Source organism: Ursus maritimus, unplaced genomic scaffold (genome assembly GCF_017311325.1).
Source record: "Ursus maritimus isolate PB19 unplaced genomic scaffold, ASM1731132v1 scaffold_21, whole genome shotgun sequence".
Taxonomy (NCBI): Eukaryota; Metazoa; Chordata; class Mammalia; order Carnivora; family Ursidae; genus Ursus; species Ursus maritimus.
In genome coordinates, this window is record NW_024424564.1 from 4,042,630 (window position 1) to 4,059,655 (window position 17,026).

Here is a 17,026-nt window from a genome sequence, read left to right on the forward strand (position 1 = left end):
AACCTTTTCGTTAATAGTTTTTTCAATTCTACTCATCATTTTGACCATCGTTACTCTGAATTCCATTTCTGATAATTTGGTTACATCGATATCCATTATTTCTGTGGCAGAGGCCACAGACTCACTGTCTTTTCTTTGCTGGGGGGGGCTTCTCCTTCTTGTCATTCTGATGAAGAGAGGTTGCGGGGTTTCCAGAGCCCAAATTATTGACTGGGTCCCAGGCCGTGCCCCTTGTTTTATAGGGATCTTAGGGATGTGGGCTTCTTCTTTAAAGATTTTATTTATTTATTTATGTGGCAGCCAACCAGCGAGAGAGGGAACAGAAGCAGGGGAGTGGGAGAGGAAGAAGCAGGCTCCCAGCGGAGGAGCCCGATGAGGGACTCCTTTCCGGAACGCCGGGATCACGCCCTAAGCCAAAGCCAGGCGCTCAATGACTGCGCCACCCAGGCGCCCGGGTTGTGGGCTTCTTGATTTCTTTCCTTTGTTGGGGGTTCCTCCTCCTTGTCATTCTGATGAAGTGTGGTTGCAGGAATGTACAGAGTCCAAATTATTGACCAGGACCCAAGCAAGATGCATCTGTTTTAAAGGGACCTTAGGGATGTGGGTTTCTTGTTCTTCTAGTCTGCCTTCTGGGGGAGAGGCCTCCCACGCTGATACTCAGGCAACCCTGTTTGGGTAGAGTCTCCGTGTCTCCTTCGAGGGGGGATGGGGATGGGCATGCTGTGAGCTGCTATTTCCAGGCTTTTGTTCTCTGGCAGCTTTCCCTGGCGGTTTGCTGTGCCTCTTCTGAGAGTCAGAGCAGCAGTGGCTGAATCTCAGCCTCTGTTTCAGAACAGAGGAGATCGTGGACTGTTCTCCACTGATGTTCTGGCCACTTTAACTCTGTTTCTGTTGGTGCTGCTCAACCCTGCAGTGTCCCGTGATGTGCGCACCAACCCGCGTCCGCCCTCACTTCCAGAGAGCCGGCAGCGTCTCTGTCCTTTGTGTTTCTAATGCCGCCAGCCACCGGCCGCCCGTCTCTGTCCTTTGTGTTTCTAATGCCGCCAGCCACCAGCCCGCCGCAGCGCTCCGGGTCTCCCAGTCTCCAGTCTATGCCCGGTGAGCACCGCGATTCGGAGTTCCGTGAAGCCTGGTGGCGCGCGCACCGGTTCAGGAGTCTCAGTCTGCTGTTTCACGGGTGCCGACCGGCAAGTCCGCCCGCTCCCCGTGCCGGTGGCCCGCCGCCACCAGCCGCCCGCGCGCCGGGAGCTCCCGGTCTCAGTCTGGATCCAGTGAGCACACCGGGATTCCGGTGTTCCGGGAGATGCCTGGTGGCGCGCGTTCACGGCTCACCGGTCTCAGTCCGCTCTCTCGCGGGTGCCCTCCATGAGTCCGGCCCGCTCCCCCGTGCAGGTGGCTGCCGCTTCCCGGCGCCCAAACGCGGCGGCTCCCTCCCCCTTCCGTTTATCTTCCGATATCTGTGCGCGGTTTTAGGGCTCCCCTCTTGGTACCTCAATACTCAGCGCTGGAGATGTTCATTTGTAGAGATCCAGATGCATCATCCTGCATCTCAGGCTGATTCCATGGTTATTTAGGCTGGTCTGGTACCTATCCAGCTCGACTCAGGGGACCGACTGAAAAAGGGGTCCCCTACTCCTCCGCCATCTTAACTCCTCCCACAAACATTGCTTCTAAGGCATTGTTTATAGAGACAGCTCTGAGGCTGGACGGCGCCCACCGTGGGCTGGCAGGGCGGGATTCTGGAAGAGCTCTCCTGGCTTGCGGACGGCAGTCCTGCGGCTGTGTCCTCACAGGGCGGACAGCGAGCTTGGCTCTGGGGTCTCTTCTTACTAGGACACTAATCCTGTAGGATCCCTTATGGCCTCGTTTATCTTTAATCACTTCCTCAGAGGCCCCCACCTTCCAGAATCGTCCACGGGCAGCTGGGACTGAGACCTACTGTTGAAGGAGATCATCGAAAGGAGCTCAGGCTGTCATTTAGTATAATTGCTGTTGTACACTTTTTAAAAACTTTAGTTATCCGGTTTGATTCTTAAATATTCTTAAGAAATCATTATGTAAGCTGAAAGAACTATTTAATATCCTAGGAAGTAAGTAGAAAATAGATAAATGAGAAAATTTAAGTCACTAGCTTACTTAAAATGTTTATTCTATTTAAAAACACTTAAAATGTTCTTTTGTAATCATTTTTTCACTTATTGCTAATTTATGTAAATAACATCAAAATCAAAATGAAACTAGATCAAATCTGCAAAGACATGCTTTCCTAGCAAACTGCAATATAGAATGACACATTTTGAAATTTTATTTCTTTAAAGATTTTATTATTTATTTTTATTTATTTGAGAGATAGAGAGAGAGAGCATGTGCATGGGGGGCAGGGACTGAGGGAGAGAGAGAGAGAGAATCTCAAGCAGACTCCCCCCCTGAGTGCAGAGCCTGATGCAGGGCTCCATCTCAAGACCCTGAGATCGCGACCTGCGCCAAAATGAAGAATCAGACACTCAACCAACTGAGCAACCCAGGAACCCCTTGAAATTTTATTTTTTTTCAGGGTATGGGGAGAGGATTAAGATTACTCCTGTTGGGGGGCGCCTGGGTGGCTCAGTCATTAAGCATCTGCCTTCGGCTCAGGGCATGATCCCGGTGTTGTGGGATCGAGCCCCACATCAGGCTCCTCCGCTATGAGCCTGCTTCTTCCTCTCCTGCTCCCCCTGCTTGTGTTCCCTCTCTCGCTGGCTGTCTCTCTCTCTGTCAAATAAATAAATAAAATCTTAAAAAAAAAAAATCCAGCTTTAAAAAAAAGATTGCTCCTGTTGGTAAGTACAGAACTCTTCGTGCCACTCTGTGAACACATTCCAGGCAAGGAAGGCACAGAAATAATGAGTAATAGAGGTCTGATGAGGATTTTTAGGCTTCATAGGTGAAGCAACTGGGGAGAGACAGTTGCAGTAATGACATAGTTAAATTTTTAAAGAACCTCATACGAATATATTCTCTTTCCTCTCTTTTTCTATGGTGTTCCTTTTTCTCATCCATTTTTTTCATATCCAGTTCTTTATTCTTAGAATTTCCTGTGTGCCTTCCTCAACTTGGAACATTTTAGTCAATTATGCTCACATTAAATTCAAGCCCATGTGTTTACCCATTTTGGATTGATTCACATTAGCTAGACAATTCCAGGTTGATGAACCTATCCCTCATGTTTGCCAAATATGTGTGTGACCTACTTGGAGCATATCTTCTCTGTTTCTGGACATGCTTCTAGGTCATGCGTTCCCTGTCTATGTATCCAGTATGGCTCATTGGCTGGGATTCTGATCAGCATAATCATCACTTCTTGGAATAAACAGGAATAAATTTAGTTATATCAGCCACATGTAAAGTACACTTCTTATATGATCTTTCCAGTCTAAATAGAAAAATATTTGCTATGGTAGGAGAGGAAAAAATAATTTTCCCTTTACCCTTCTAAGTTCTCAGGTAGGGTCCCTCTAGCAAAAGACAAATTAACAAGAGAAAACAAAAAGAAATTTATAAGTATGTGTAATTTAAGTATACGTGGGAGATAACCAAGGAAAAATGAGTAATTCTCAGAGGTGGCTTAGAATCTAAGCTTATGGGGTGCTGGGTGGCTCAGTTGGCTAAGTGTCCAACTCTGGTTTCAGCTCAGGTCACGATTTCCGGGTCCTGAGATTGAGCCCAGGCATGGGGTTCTGAGCGTTGCATGGAGTCTGCTTGAGATTCCTTTGCCCCTCCCCCTGCTTGCACGCACGCGCTCTCTCTCTCTCTCTCTCGTTAAAATAAATTAATAAATAAACTCTTTTAAAAAAATAGCCTAAGCTTCAATACCATCTTCAGTTAAAGACAGAAGATTTAAGGGAAGGGTGTGGGGGAATGCCAGTTATGAGGAGGTGACCAGAGAAAACAGGGTAAACTAGACGGAGATCTGTTATGTGTGTTAAGTTCACATTCTCTGTAAGATTCTCTCATGATTTGGAGTAATCCTTCTCTTCCTGGTACAGATATGGAAATGCTCTTACAAAGGGAAATTTCCTTTATGAATAATGTAAATTTCCCTTCCAAACAGATAACTTCCACTCTGTTTTCAGAGCTTCTCCTGTGTCTATTGTTTCTCAAAAAAATCCTTCTGCCAGAGGCATAATTTGGAGTGGCATATTCTGGCTTTGAAAAGTCCAGCCAAATTCAAATAAACTATGAGGATGGCTATTAATTTGGAGTTAAATAAAGGTAATTACATAATTAATAATAACCACTTTTGTTTATGGCAATATAGCAGACTGTATTTCGTACAATACCTGAAAAAAAGCCCTATTAAAAACAGCTATAGATGTTAAATTAAGTAGAACTGCCATTTCAAAAGCATAGTTACAGGGCACCTGGGTGGCTCAGTTGGTTAAGTGTCCTACTCTTGATTTAGGCTCAGGGTCATGATCTCAGGGTCATGATCTCAGGGTCTGGAGATCTGAGGTGTGGAGTCCTCTGTCGGGGCCCCATAGGGCGTGGAACCTCCTTAAGATTCTCCCCCCCCCCCAAAAAAAAGCATAGGTAGGTTTTCAAGGAAATATGGAAAAACTTTGTGGTTATGTAAGATTCTACAGTTGTCCATGGAAAATGCCTGTCCAGTGAGCATTTATCGATCTCTTTAATCAAGAGATTCAGGATATCATAATTACAGAGGATAGAAGACATGTTTCAGGTCCTTGAAAACTTTAACTACAGAGTTGAAACAGAAATTCCTGCACAAATCTCAGACCTTTGAAAGTTTATAAACTCAGTTAAAGGTCTAGAAACAATATGCCTACCATCAAAAGTAGTTGGCAAGAAAACTTTTCTTTCTCAACTTAGAAGGATAAAAAAGAAGGAGTATCCCCTGAGACTTTTTAACTGCAGACTTTCTCTTAGAATGACTGGGGATGTTATTTACACCAACTACCTGACTCAAGAAACTCCAAGCTGAGAATTTAACTATATTGGTCCTTATTGTTAGTTTACCAAGGTGCCTTGTAAAAGCAAAAGCAAAAACAAATATTCTCTGGAGGAGCATAATACTGACAAATTTCCAAAGAGAAAGCCCAGGCAAATAAGTTCATGAAAAAAAAAAAAAAGACTGAGAGAAAGAAAGACATGCATCCTATATGTCACATAGTAGCATATTGGCCTATCAAAAATTAAAAAAAATATATTATTTTGTATAGATTATTAAATAGATATGTAAAATATTTTGATAAATGAAAGGTAGTATAAGATAATGGAAAAGAAAGATGATACTATTCAAAAATGCAAAACAGGAAAAATAACTAGAATTCTAAGAAAAATAGAAGAGTTGTAATTAAAACTCTGTGGATAGGTTAAATGGTATAGAAGATACGGCTAAAAAGAGAAATTATAAAATGAAAGAGCTCTAAAGAAATTGAGAAGGAAAGATAGACAAATGGATGAAGAGCATAATGGAAGCATTGAGAAGAGAAATAGACATCTCATTGTGTCTGATTAGAATTTTATTTAAATTCATCCTAATTACATACAGTAATATTTATAATACATGTATGTATATACATCCACATAAAATTTACTGACTAGAATATATACATATATATGTGAATTTTGAATTGAAATGAATACATATATACACATTGAGTGAATTTTGAGAAATTCCTAGAGCTGGATAATCTCACCCATGACTGGGATACGGAAGAGTTCCCTCACCACAAAAAAATTCTGTTTTCCTCAATTCCTCCCGCATCTCATTTTACCACTAATTATTTTCCTTCCTGATAGCTGTGACTTTCCCAGAATGTCATATAAATGAAATCACACAGTGTGATACAGTATGTAACCTTTTGATTTTGGCTTCTTTCGGGAAGCATGATGCATTTGAGACTTCACAACATTGCTGCATGTAACAGCATTTCCTTTTTATTGCTGAGTGGCACCCCACTGTATGAGTGCATACCCATAAGGACATCTGTTTGTAGGTTTTGACAATTATAAATTATGCTGCTGCCAACATTCACATGCAGGTTATTCTGCAACAAAAGTTTTTATTTCTCTGAGTATACACCTGGGAATGGAGTTGCTGGATATATGGTAAGAGTATGTTTAAGTTTATTAAAAAAATATGATTTTGTATTCGCTCCAACAATGTCTGAGAGTCACATTTGCTCAGATCCTCAATGTTTACTACTGTTATTTTTAAAAATTTTGGTTGTGCAGTGGTTATTGCATTGAGTTTTTAATTTGTAATTTTCATGACTAATGGTGTTGAGCATCTTTTATTGTGCATTCTTGCCATTTGTATCTCTTCCTTGGTGAATTATTATGCAAATTAATTCAAATATTTTACACATTCTCCTTCAACAGATATGGAGAAAGTATTTTCTTCAGTTGTTAGCTTATCTCTGTATTCTATTAATCTTTCCCAGAGCAAAAATTGTCAATTTTGATAAAACCCAGTTATCAAATTTTTAAAGAAATCATGCTTTTGATGTTTTAACAGAGCAGTTGGGTTAAACTGAGGTCATGAAGATTTTCTCATAAGTTTTCTTTTAAGAAATATTATCGTTTTACATTTAGATTTATTATTCATTTTGAATTAATTTTTGTATGAAGTATAAAGTAAGAGATACCAGACTATGCCATCCCAAGATACACCTCTTTGGCATATAGATTATTTTGAGCTAAAGGCCCCTGAGAACCACCAGACTCAAGAGGAGCTCTGAAAACTGGGCACAAATTTTCCATTCTAAAGAAATTTAAATTTATGAAGGATATTTCCATTTATAGAGATTCCTACCAGGAAGAGGAGGATTCTTAACAACTCTTACCAATGGAGAAAACACTGACTTAAAACTGCAAAATACATCTTACTAACCAACCCTTGTTTATCGTTATTTTCCTGGTCACCTTCCCATAACTTGTCTTCTCTATTCAGAAGCCTCAAATTTCTCTCCCTCTTTCTTTCCTTTTCTTTTTTTTTTTTTTTTTTGGTTCAGCCTAAGATGATCTATAAATCCAAGTTCTAACTAAACTCTGAGTTATGCATCTCTAGGTATTCCCACTTGTAAGTCCTATGCACATGTTATTAAACTTCTGTTTGTTTTTTCTGTTATTAATCTGTCTTTAGCCAGTCTCATGTACAGGGATCCAGCTGGATAACCTAAGATGGGAAAAGAAAAAGATTTTTCCTCCTCTACAAATGCAGAGATCATGTTCAATTTTATATGTATTGGTATTCAGTTATTATGGCACAATTTGTTGCAAAGATTATCCTTTCCCCATTGAATTACCTTTGCACCTTTGTCAAAATCATTGGATTATGTTTATATGTGTCTATTTCTGCACTCTATTCTATTTTACACGTGCATATGTCTATCCTTTTGCAAAGATTACACCAGTTGTTTTAGGTAGAAGCTAGGCAGGAGCAGTGGAAGGAAGGTCTGAGGTAGAGACCCACGTCCTTGAAAGGGAATGATAGAGACATGGGCTGGAGGTAACGATGATAAATAAACTACACATTATAAGCCTATAAGCTCAACATCCTGACCTTGTGGCTTCCCAGACTTTGGGGCTGACAGATCAAGAGCCACAAGAGCAGAACAAGCGCTCTCCTCTTCACCTCAGCTCCAGGCTAACCCCTAGACTATGCATCTGCACTGTGGGAACAGCCCCACCCCATGGAGAAAGGCTGCCTTGAACATTCTGGTACACACCTTGTAGGGTCAAAAATTCCTCCTCCCAGGGTACCTGGGTGGCTCGGTCAGTTAAGCATCTGACTCTAGATTTTGGCTCAGGTCATGATCTCAGGGTCCTAGGCTCCGCCCCAAGTTGGGTTCTGTGCTCAGCAGGGAGTCGGCTTGAGGATTCTCTCCCTCTGCCTCTGCCCCTCCCCTGCTCACGTTTGTGCTAGCATGCTCTCTTTCTCTTTCACAGGTACTCTCTCAAGTAAATAAACAAATCTTAAAAGAAAAGAAAAGAAAAAACAACAATGCCCTCTCTTAGCCTGTGGGAGGAGTTTCCCCAAGGAATGGAAGCAGCCTCCAGTAGAGACTACCCCACTGTATGTTACAGTTCCTCCCAGCTCAGAGAGACCCAATTAAACCCATTCCAAAACAACCTAGGGGCGGGTTCCACCTCGCAGAACCTGCTGGTTCTCCCACCTTCAGAGTGTACTTTCACCTTAATGAACTGCTTTGTGCTTGCTACTTTCCCTCTGGCTGTCTCTATTCTGAGTGTGGATCCTCACCTCAACCTTCTCCTGGGGAATCCAAGGACTGAGACCTCCAGTCACACAGCAGACTCTCTCACCCTTAACAGTTTGCTTACTGTAGCTTAATATAGTTACACTTAAAATCAGATATTGAGACTTCCAGCTTTGTTCTTTTCAACATCATTATAGCTGTAACAGTTAATTTGTGTTCCATAAACAATTCAGATCCAGATTGTAGATATCTACACAAGTTCCTGCTGGGACTTGATTAGGATTTCTTTAATCTATGGAACAACTTGAGAGAATTAACATGGTAATTATATTGAGATTTCAAGTCTGAGAGCATGATATATCTCTCTATTTATTTATGTATTTTATTTCTTTGATCAGTTTTGTTAAATTTTCAATCCTACACATATTATGTTAGGTTTTTAACCAAAATATCTAACTTTTGGAGCAATTTAAAGATAACTTTTTATTTCAGCTTTCAGTTGGTCTTTGCTAATAAATAGAAGAAATAGAACCAATTTTGTACACTGATCTTGTATTCTGCTAACTTGACAATTTTTTTTTATGTCTAGGAACTGTGGGATACATTTCTTGGTTTTTCTATGTAAACAAGCATGCTTTTTTGTGAATATAAACAGGTTAAAATTTTCCTTTAAATCTGTATGCATTTAATTTTATCATTTACTTTACTTATGGCATTGGCTAGGACTTCCAGTGAAATCTTAAATAGGAAGAGTGAAAATAGATGTCCATGACTTGTTTCAAATTACGAGGAAACTGTTAAGTCTTTTTTTCTTTCTTTCTTTTTTTTTTTTTTTTTAAGTATGAGGTTAGGTGTAAGTTTTTGTTGATGCTTTTGCCAGGTTAAGGATGTTTTCTTCTATTCTTAAATTGCTGAGAGATTTTTATCATTAATGCATATCAAATTATGTCAAATGCCTTTAAGCATATATTAATATGATCATTTGGTGTTGCTTCTTTATTCTGTAAATATGATAGATTATGTTGATTGATTCTTATAATAGCTTTATTTAGGTATAATTTGGATACCAAGAGACCCTTCATCTATTTCATTCTACAATTCAGTGATTTTAGAAAAACGTATATAGGTATGCAACCATCATGATGGTCTAGTTGCAGAATATTACCATCACCTCAAAGAGTTGTTCATTCAAATTATTTCCTTCTTCCATTTTCAGCCTTAGGCCACCTTCCCTAATTTTAAGTAATTCATATATTTAACATTTTTGGTGTTCTTCATATCTTCCTATTAAAGGCATGGTGTTATTTCATTTCAAACTGAAGAACTTCCTTTAGTATTTTTTATGATATAAATATTTTTTCAAGTTTTTATTCAAATTCCAGTTAGTTAACATACAGTGTAACATTAGTTTCAGGTGTAGAATCTAGTGATTCATCACTTGCATACAACACCCAGTGCTCATCACAAGTATTTCTTAGTACCCATCATCCATTTACCCCATCTCCTTGCTCACCTCCTCTCCAGTAATCCTCTGTTTGTTCTCTATAGTTAAGAGTGTGTTTTCTGGTTTGCCTCTCTCTCTCATTTTTCCCCCATGTTCATCTGTTTTGTTTCTTGAATTCCACATATAAATGAAATCATATAGTATTTGTCTTTCTCTGACTTATTTCATTGAGTATAATACTAGCTCCATCCATATCATTACAATTGGCAAGATTTCATTGTTTTATGGCTGACTGATATTCCAGTGTGTGTGTGTGTGTGTGTGTGTATCACATATTCTTTATCCATTCATCAGTCAGTGGACACTGATGTTTTTCATCAAGTTAGAGAGTTTTAAATAATTTTTTAATCAGTATTTTTCTGTTTCTTCTCTTTCTCCAGTCCTCTGGGACTCCCATTCCACATATTTTTATATTTGGTTTTCCAAAAGTTCTCTGAGACTCTATTTATTCTTTAATCTTATTTTTTTCATTATATTGGATTATTTATTGCTAGTTAAAGTTATTAGATATCAAAAGGTGTAGAGTTGGTCCAAATACAGAATAAATAGAGAGTGCACAAATATACTGGCACTGAATATCTGACAGAAATTACACTCCTGATTCATGGAGAAAGGATGGACTAGTCCAAATGCAAAAATTAGTTAACTAGACAAAGGGAATTTAAATCAAATTCCACATTAAAATTATCCTAGGTAGATTAAATTTTTTAATGTGAAAGGAAAAACTTCAGAAGATTTAAAGGCATTCATATAAGAATAACTTTAGGATCTCAGGGGAGGGAGGTTTTCTTAAGAAGACGAAAAGCATAAGCCATCATGAAAAGCTAATACATTTGATTTATTTATATTAAAACCTTCTTTGTATCAAAATATGATAGAGAAAGCATGCACTGACAAAGAAAACATTTTGAATGCATGCAAGTAATTAATATCCAAAATATATGAATACTCAATAAATCAATGAATATATATTAAAAATTAATACATATAAATAATTATATAAAATTACTGCCAATTATACTAGTAATCAGCAAAAGCTTGAAATTATGAGTTATCATTCTATTATTATGACCTAAAGTAAACACGCACAAGCAACAAACAAAACAAACAAAAAACTTAACAGTATCAAGTACTGGCATGAATACGGAGTATCAGAATCCCTTATCCAGTAATATTAGAAATGCAAATTGTTACAACCACTTGAATAACTATTTGGCAATATTTAATAAAATTGAATATGTTTATACCCTCACAGTTCCACTACCAAGAGCTTACAATATTACAGTTTATACATGAGTGTACCAGATATAACAGTAATTATCAGAATGGGATTAAAACATAGTGGAAGTAGAGTAAATGGAAATATTGAGTATGAACAAATCTTTTGCAAAAGAGAGGTGTATTCAAAACATTTGTTTTTAGATTGGAGAAATAACTTCACGTTTATATGCTGAGTGAAATGATTTAGTTGATGTGTATGAGATTCAAATGCTGATAATTAAGTAGATGTGGTGGTGAATGTTACTAGAAATTCTATGGAAATATAGTGTTTTAGGAGAGCATAGAATATCCTTAAAGGAATAAAATAATCTCCTGACTTCTAATCTCCATCTCTACAACACTTTAGACTTTGCAAAGCAATGTCTCTGTAATAAGTAATAATGACAACAACATTCTTATACAGTATTCGGGCCTTTATTATCTGGCAAGACCTGTGCCCTGTTAAGACCTGTTATCACCATTTTGGACATGTGGAGAATCCATTTTTGAGCAGCTAAATGATTTGTGTTAGATCATCCAGCTAGGAACACAAGTGTAAAATTTAAAGCAGCATCTACGAACTACAAAATTCAGCCTAAACCACTGTCATACTGCCCATACGAGTATCCACATACCAGTTCTTCAATGTGCAACCGCTACTCAAGTATTCTCCATATCTTCATATCTATATCTATATGTCTATATCTATATATAGGTAGATAGACGTGTGATTTGTAATGTGGATTTTTCAGTTGTACCGATTCTTTTTGAGATAGCAAGCCTCAAGATTCACGTTTTCTATTACACTGCAATAGGCTGTTTGACAATAAAACAAAGAGAAGGAATCTGATGTGAGAGAGTTTTAATTGTTTCTTTTATGTTTCTAGATCCACCTTTATGCAAACTATATTTGGTCTGATTTTTATCTTTGCAGTTATATGAGCCAAAAGTATTTTTTTTCCCCATAAGATCATTTGAGTTGGACTTCTGACACTTTCACCAAAAGAGACCAGAGTAATCCATTTCCTCACCTTCAGTTAGGTTCACTCTTTCCCTTCCTTATATTCTCAGATAAGACATTTACGAAGCTCTTTATTGTTAAATTTTTTTGTATGCTTTTTCTCGTTTTTCAAACTAGAGGGTAAGAATGATGTCTTTTTCAGTTCTGGAGCACTGCTTTCTTTGATATTATGCTTTCTAAATAGTTATGGCAGAAAAACTGTTAATACAGTAAAAATGAATGAAAATGAATAAAGAATTGTTGCAGAAATTCTGGTGCTTCAATAATTGAGTTCTTCTAAGACTGATACATTGTGTTTTAATTTTTCCACTGGTATAATAGAAATTAAACAGCCCTAAAGTGTTAAAAGTATTAAAATGTTTAATTAGAGTCTAAAATTTTTAGTATATGGAGATTAATTGTATTGAAGGTTATACATATGTAGCTTCTGTATTTCTGCATGAAAATTTCTAAGTATGAGGAAAAGGTTTTCATTTTTTACATTAGCAATCAATCTGAGTAGCATATTAATTGCTAGACTCAGTTATCATACACAGAAATAATTTCCCAGTTTTTTAACCTACCAAAATATATTGCATTTCCATGTTATCCACAATTTTAATCAATAGAAATACTACTCCATTTACTATTAAATTCACATTTGTTGTGGAAATATTTATGGTTATCCCAAAAATTGAATATGATTTTCTTCACAAATCAAATTAAATTTCTTTTAAACTGGAAACATTTTATTACCAAAGTGTTATCACATAGTTGAATATTTCTCTGCTTTGTACACAATTATTGTTATTCTCCACAGGAACGCCACTTCTTAACTTCTCATCTGGTGATGGCAAGTATTAAAATCCTGATTTTAACAGAATAGTTAAATGTGGTAAAAATGCCTCAGTGGTTTAAGTTGAAAGCAGTACATTGGAAAATGGCTCTTGTACTCAGTTATCAGAAATGTACAAATGTCTTTTTTATTAAAAATGCAAGATAAATTATTTGTCAGCATGGACAATGAGAGCAGCAAACCATCATTTACTGTCAACTGAGACCGGTAACTCATGATTATAGTGATTTTCTTAAACATCAGCCAGTCTTTTCTTTTCTTCAGTCATTTCCTTCAATTGACTTCTCTGAAGTTACCGGTGAGGAGCACTGCTCTGAGCTTCCTCTCATAGTTCCTTAATAAGGGTAAAGCACTGTTCTAGGAATTAGAATATGCCACCTTTCATTCCACCCATTCCTCCTATTCCAGGGTCCTTCTCTTTGAGAATTTCTGTGACTACAATTTCTGCCATAGCTAACAGAGTGGCCACTCCAGCAGCTTCCAATGAAACAGTTCTTTCAACCATAGTTGGATCCATGATTTCTTTTTCCATCATATTCACATAATCTCCAAACAGAGTGTCATAACTAATTTCTGAGGAACTTTGCATAACTCTCAATTTTCAGTGATCCTTCAACACCTGCATTCTTACAATGGTCATTGCAGGGATTTCAAGTGTTCTTTTAATAATTTCTATGTCGATTTTTGATCTTCATTAGCTGGGGTTATTAAGTCCAAGGCTGAAATGCACTGGTGAAGAGCGCAAACCCCTCCCAAAACTATGCTTTCTTCAACAGCAGTTCATAGCATTGAGGACATCTCTAACTTTGTTTTCATTCATTTCCACACCATTCGTCCCACCAAATTTGGCATAGCTACTCCATCTGAGAGTTTTGCCAGATGATCATTTAGTTTTTCCTTTCCATATTTAATAGTTGTGATATCTAAGTGCTTGATGATTTATTGAATACAGTTTTCAATTCGAGCCTTCCCACCTTTTCCTTTCAAGAGCATGGCATCATCTTTGGTCACAATGACTTCTCCAACTTTTCCTCAGTCTGAGGGTGAACATTTTCAAGATTTAGAGTCAATTTCTCCAAACAGGTACTACCAGTAGCAATAACTATGTCTTTCTTCTGGTTCTATTGTCACCAAAACCAAAAGCTTTCACTATAACCTGAAGACCAACTTTTAGTCTATTCAAAACTAATGGACTTAGACCTTCTCCAACAATATCTTCAGTGATGGTGAAGCATTGGCAATTTCAGAAGCAGATACAATGTACTGGATGCTAGAATTTTTCTTTTCATTCAGTAGAACATAGGCATCTTGGAATTCACATTTCTGACCATCAGATGTATTAACAAAGTATGGAGAATTATAACCTCAATCAAACTTCATGCCTTCAGTAATCTCTAATTCTTCATTTAGTATTTTTCCATCCTTTGCTCTGCTAACACCCTCTGTTCCAGCTTTCTTCATTGCATCAGAAACGGTGTTGCCATCCTTTGTCTTCACTTGCAGAAATGACTGCAACCAGAGCAGTTTCTACAGGGGTTGTCCCAAGTTTAGACTGCATCTTACGTTCAGCAATTATAACATCAAGAGATAACATCATACCACTTCTGATTCCCACAGGATTAGCATCTTTGCTAATCTTCCCAAAGCCTTCCTTAGCAACAAAGGGTGCCGGCTCCGTAGCCATAGTGGTACCACCCTCAGCTTCTTCATGTGTGTTATTGGCAACATCTTGAACAAGTTTAGCATCAATATTTTTATATTTATCCATTAAGTGAATGGATTTTGCAACAGTCACACCATCTTTTGTTACTTTGGGACTTCCACAGCTTTGTTCAATAATGGTTGTTTTCCCTTTGGCCCATAGTATGGCAATAGCAAGGGATAAAAGGTATACACTCTGAAGCATTAGGAGTTGGGAATCTTGGGGCGCCTGGGTGGCACAGTCGTTAAGCATCTGCCTTCGGCTCAGGGCGTGATCCCAGCGTTCTGGGATCGAGCCCCACATCAGGCTCCTCTGCTGGGAGCCTGCTTCTTCCTCTCCCACTCCCCCTGCTTGTGTTCCCTCTCTTGCTGGCTGTCTCTGTCAAATAAATAAATAAAATCTTAAAAAAAAAAAAAGGAGTTGGGAATCTGCACCAAATTTTATATCCTTAGTGTATACCTGAGTGAGCTGAGGAGCTAGTGTCTTGGACACTGGCCTTATCTGGCAAAGGTCTGTGGGTAATCAAAGTATGTCTGTGGTGTGCAGGCAGCCACTTAGTCCCTTTGTGGAGAAAAAAATAAAACTATATTTTTTACCTTGTTATTAATTTAATCCTGAGGTATCCTGAGTTAAATTTGAACACCTGAAAGAGGCCTAGATGACTAAAATTCATCTCATATTTATATTATAAACATTATTTTATGCCCTTAGAGTATATATTTGAACACAATTTTCTAATGAGTAAAAGAGGGTCAATGTTTATAGTTGCAAATTAAGAACTGATGAAGCCTATAGATAAAATGTACAAGTTATATGTTAGGCATAATCCCTGACCTATCAAGAAGTCAGTTTTTTATCTACTGTCAGTTTTCTGAGAACTAAATTGAAACTGACTTAATTTTTAAAAATAGAGTGAAGAGCCTTCTGTGCACGCAGAGCTTAAGATAAAAACTCACTTAAATAATGTTCATTAAATTCACTAATCAAGAGATCCTCTGACCTTAACTGGGACTACTGCTTTTTAGTGTATGAGCAGTGTCCTTGTTCAACAACATGAAGAAGCCCTCTGTATTTTATTTCAAACAATATATTGTTATTAAGAATTAATTTTGTTTTAATAAGCTTTTCCCATGGCAGAAAAACATGCAATGTTAAACAAACAAACAAAAAAATTTAAAATGGCTTTATCTACCTTGTGATGTGGTAAAACCTAGTTTCCTAATTATTGTGTAAATGTATATTTTTCTAATACCTATCTAACCAATGACATTAAAGCCTGTTTCCTAAGGTCCAAAGTGTCAATATTTTATAAATCTGTTAATAAATGTGTGTTTATGTATGCGTATGTGTAAATTATATATATATATATATAATTTTTTAAAGAATATCCAAGTACTTCTCCCATAATTTAAAATTTCGTTTCTTTTTCCAAAATCATATGTAAGCCTAAGAGGAAGATAGGCGTATTTGTGTTTTTGTTTTTGTTTGTTCATTGCTGCCTCCCCAGTGCTTAGATCTATGCCTTCCACCTAAAAGTTTGGTCAGAATATATGTTACAATGTGTGAATAAAATATCACCATTAAAGATTATCCTATACCTGCCAATGTAAGTGAGCAAACAAAAAAATACTTGCCTGAGAAATGTTCATTGCTCATTTATACCGTTTTACTCTATGAAGTTGGTTTTTGCTTGGAATGTCAGTAGTGAGTTAAAATCCATGCCCAAATCTTCATTCAACTGTGGGCCAGAAGAACCCTCAGCTTTTGTGCAAATTAGCCAACCTTTTGCGCAAATTAGCCAACAGGAGCAATTCATCCAGATGCTGAATGAGACCCCTGGGGAGCTGGCAGACATCTCAGGTGTAGAAGGTGAGGTAGGTCCATAGGCAAGGAGGCCCTGCAGATAAACTAACTACATCTAGGTGAAGCCACAGAAGAAAGAAATTATAAGGAGGTTGAAGGCCCTGGGCTTCTCAGATAACCTGGTGATCCAGGCCTACTTCTCTTGGGGCGGGGGCGGGGGGGACGGCAGGTAGAGAATTTGGCTCTCAACTTCCTCCTGAGTCAGAACTTTGATAGAGAGTGAAGCTGGGAAACCAGGCTGCCCACTGGTCCACCCTTCCCCAACTCTACAAAAAAGGTCATATATATATATGTATGTGTATATATATGTGTATATATGTATGTGTATATATGTGTATATAGGTATGTATATGTGTGTGTGTATACATACACACACACACACACATATTTTTTTTAAGAAGTGAAAGAAAATAAACCTTAAAACAAAAACACTGCAACTTCCATCTTCCTGGAAGTAGCCCTATTCCTATCTCCTATAGCAGGGCCAGACAGCTATCTCCCATCTCTTACCCCAGCCCCGCCACCTCAAAGGAGCTGACAGATCCTGAGGTGGCAGATGAGCTCCTCTTGGCCTCTGTCCCTGCTCTCTGCAGCCAGGAGAGGTGGGTGCTTGCTCCCT

General features: G+C 38.0%; 1 pseudogene; it reads right to left on the reverse strand.

Annotated features, from left to right (window-relative positions):
* Positions 1-13,160: 13,160 nt before the first annotated feature.
* On the reverse strand, positions 13,161-16,193 carry LOC103656949 (annotated as a pseudogene).
* Positions 16,194-17,026: the final 833 nt, after the last annotated feature.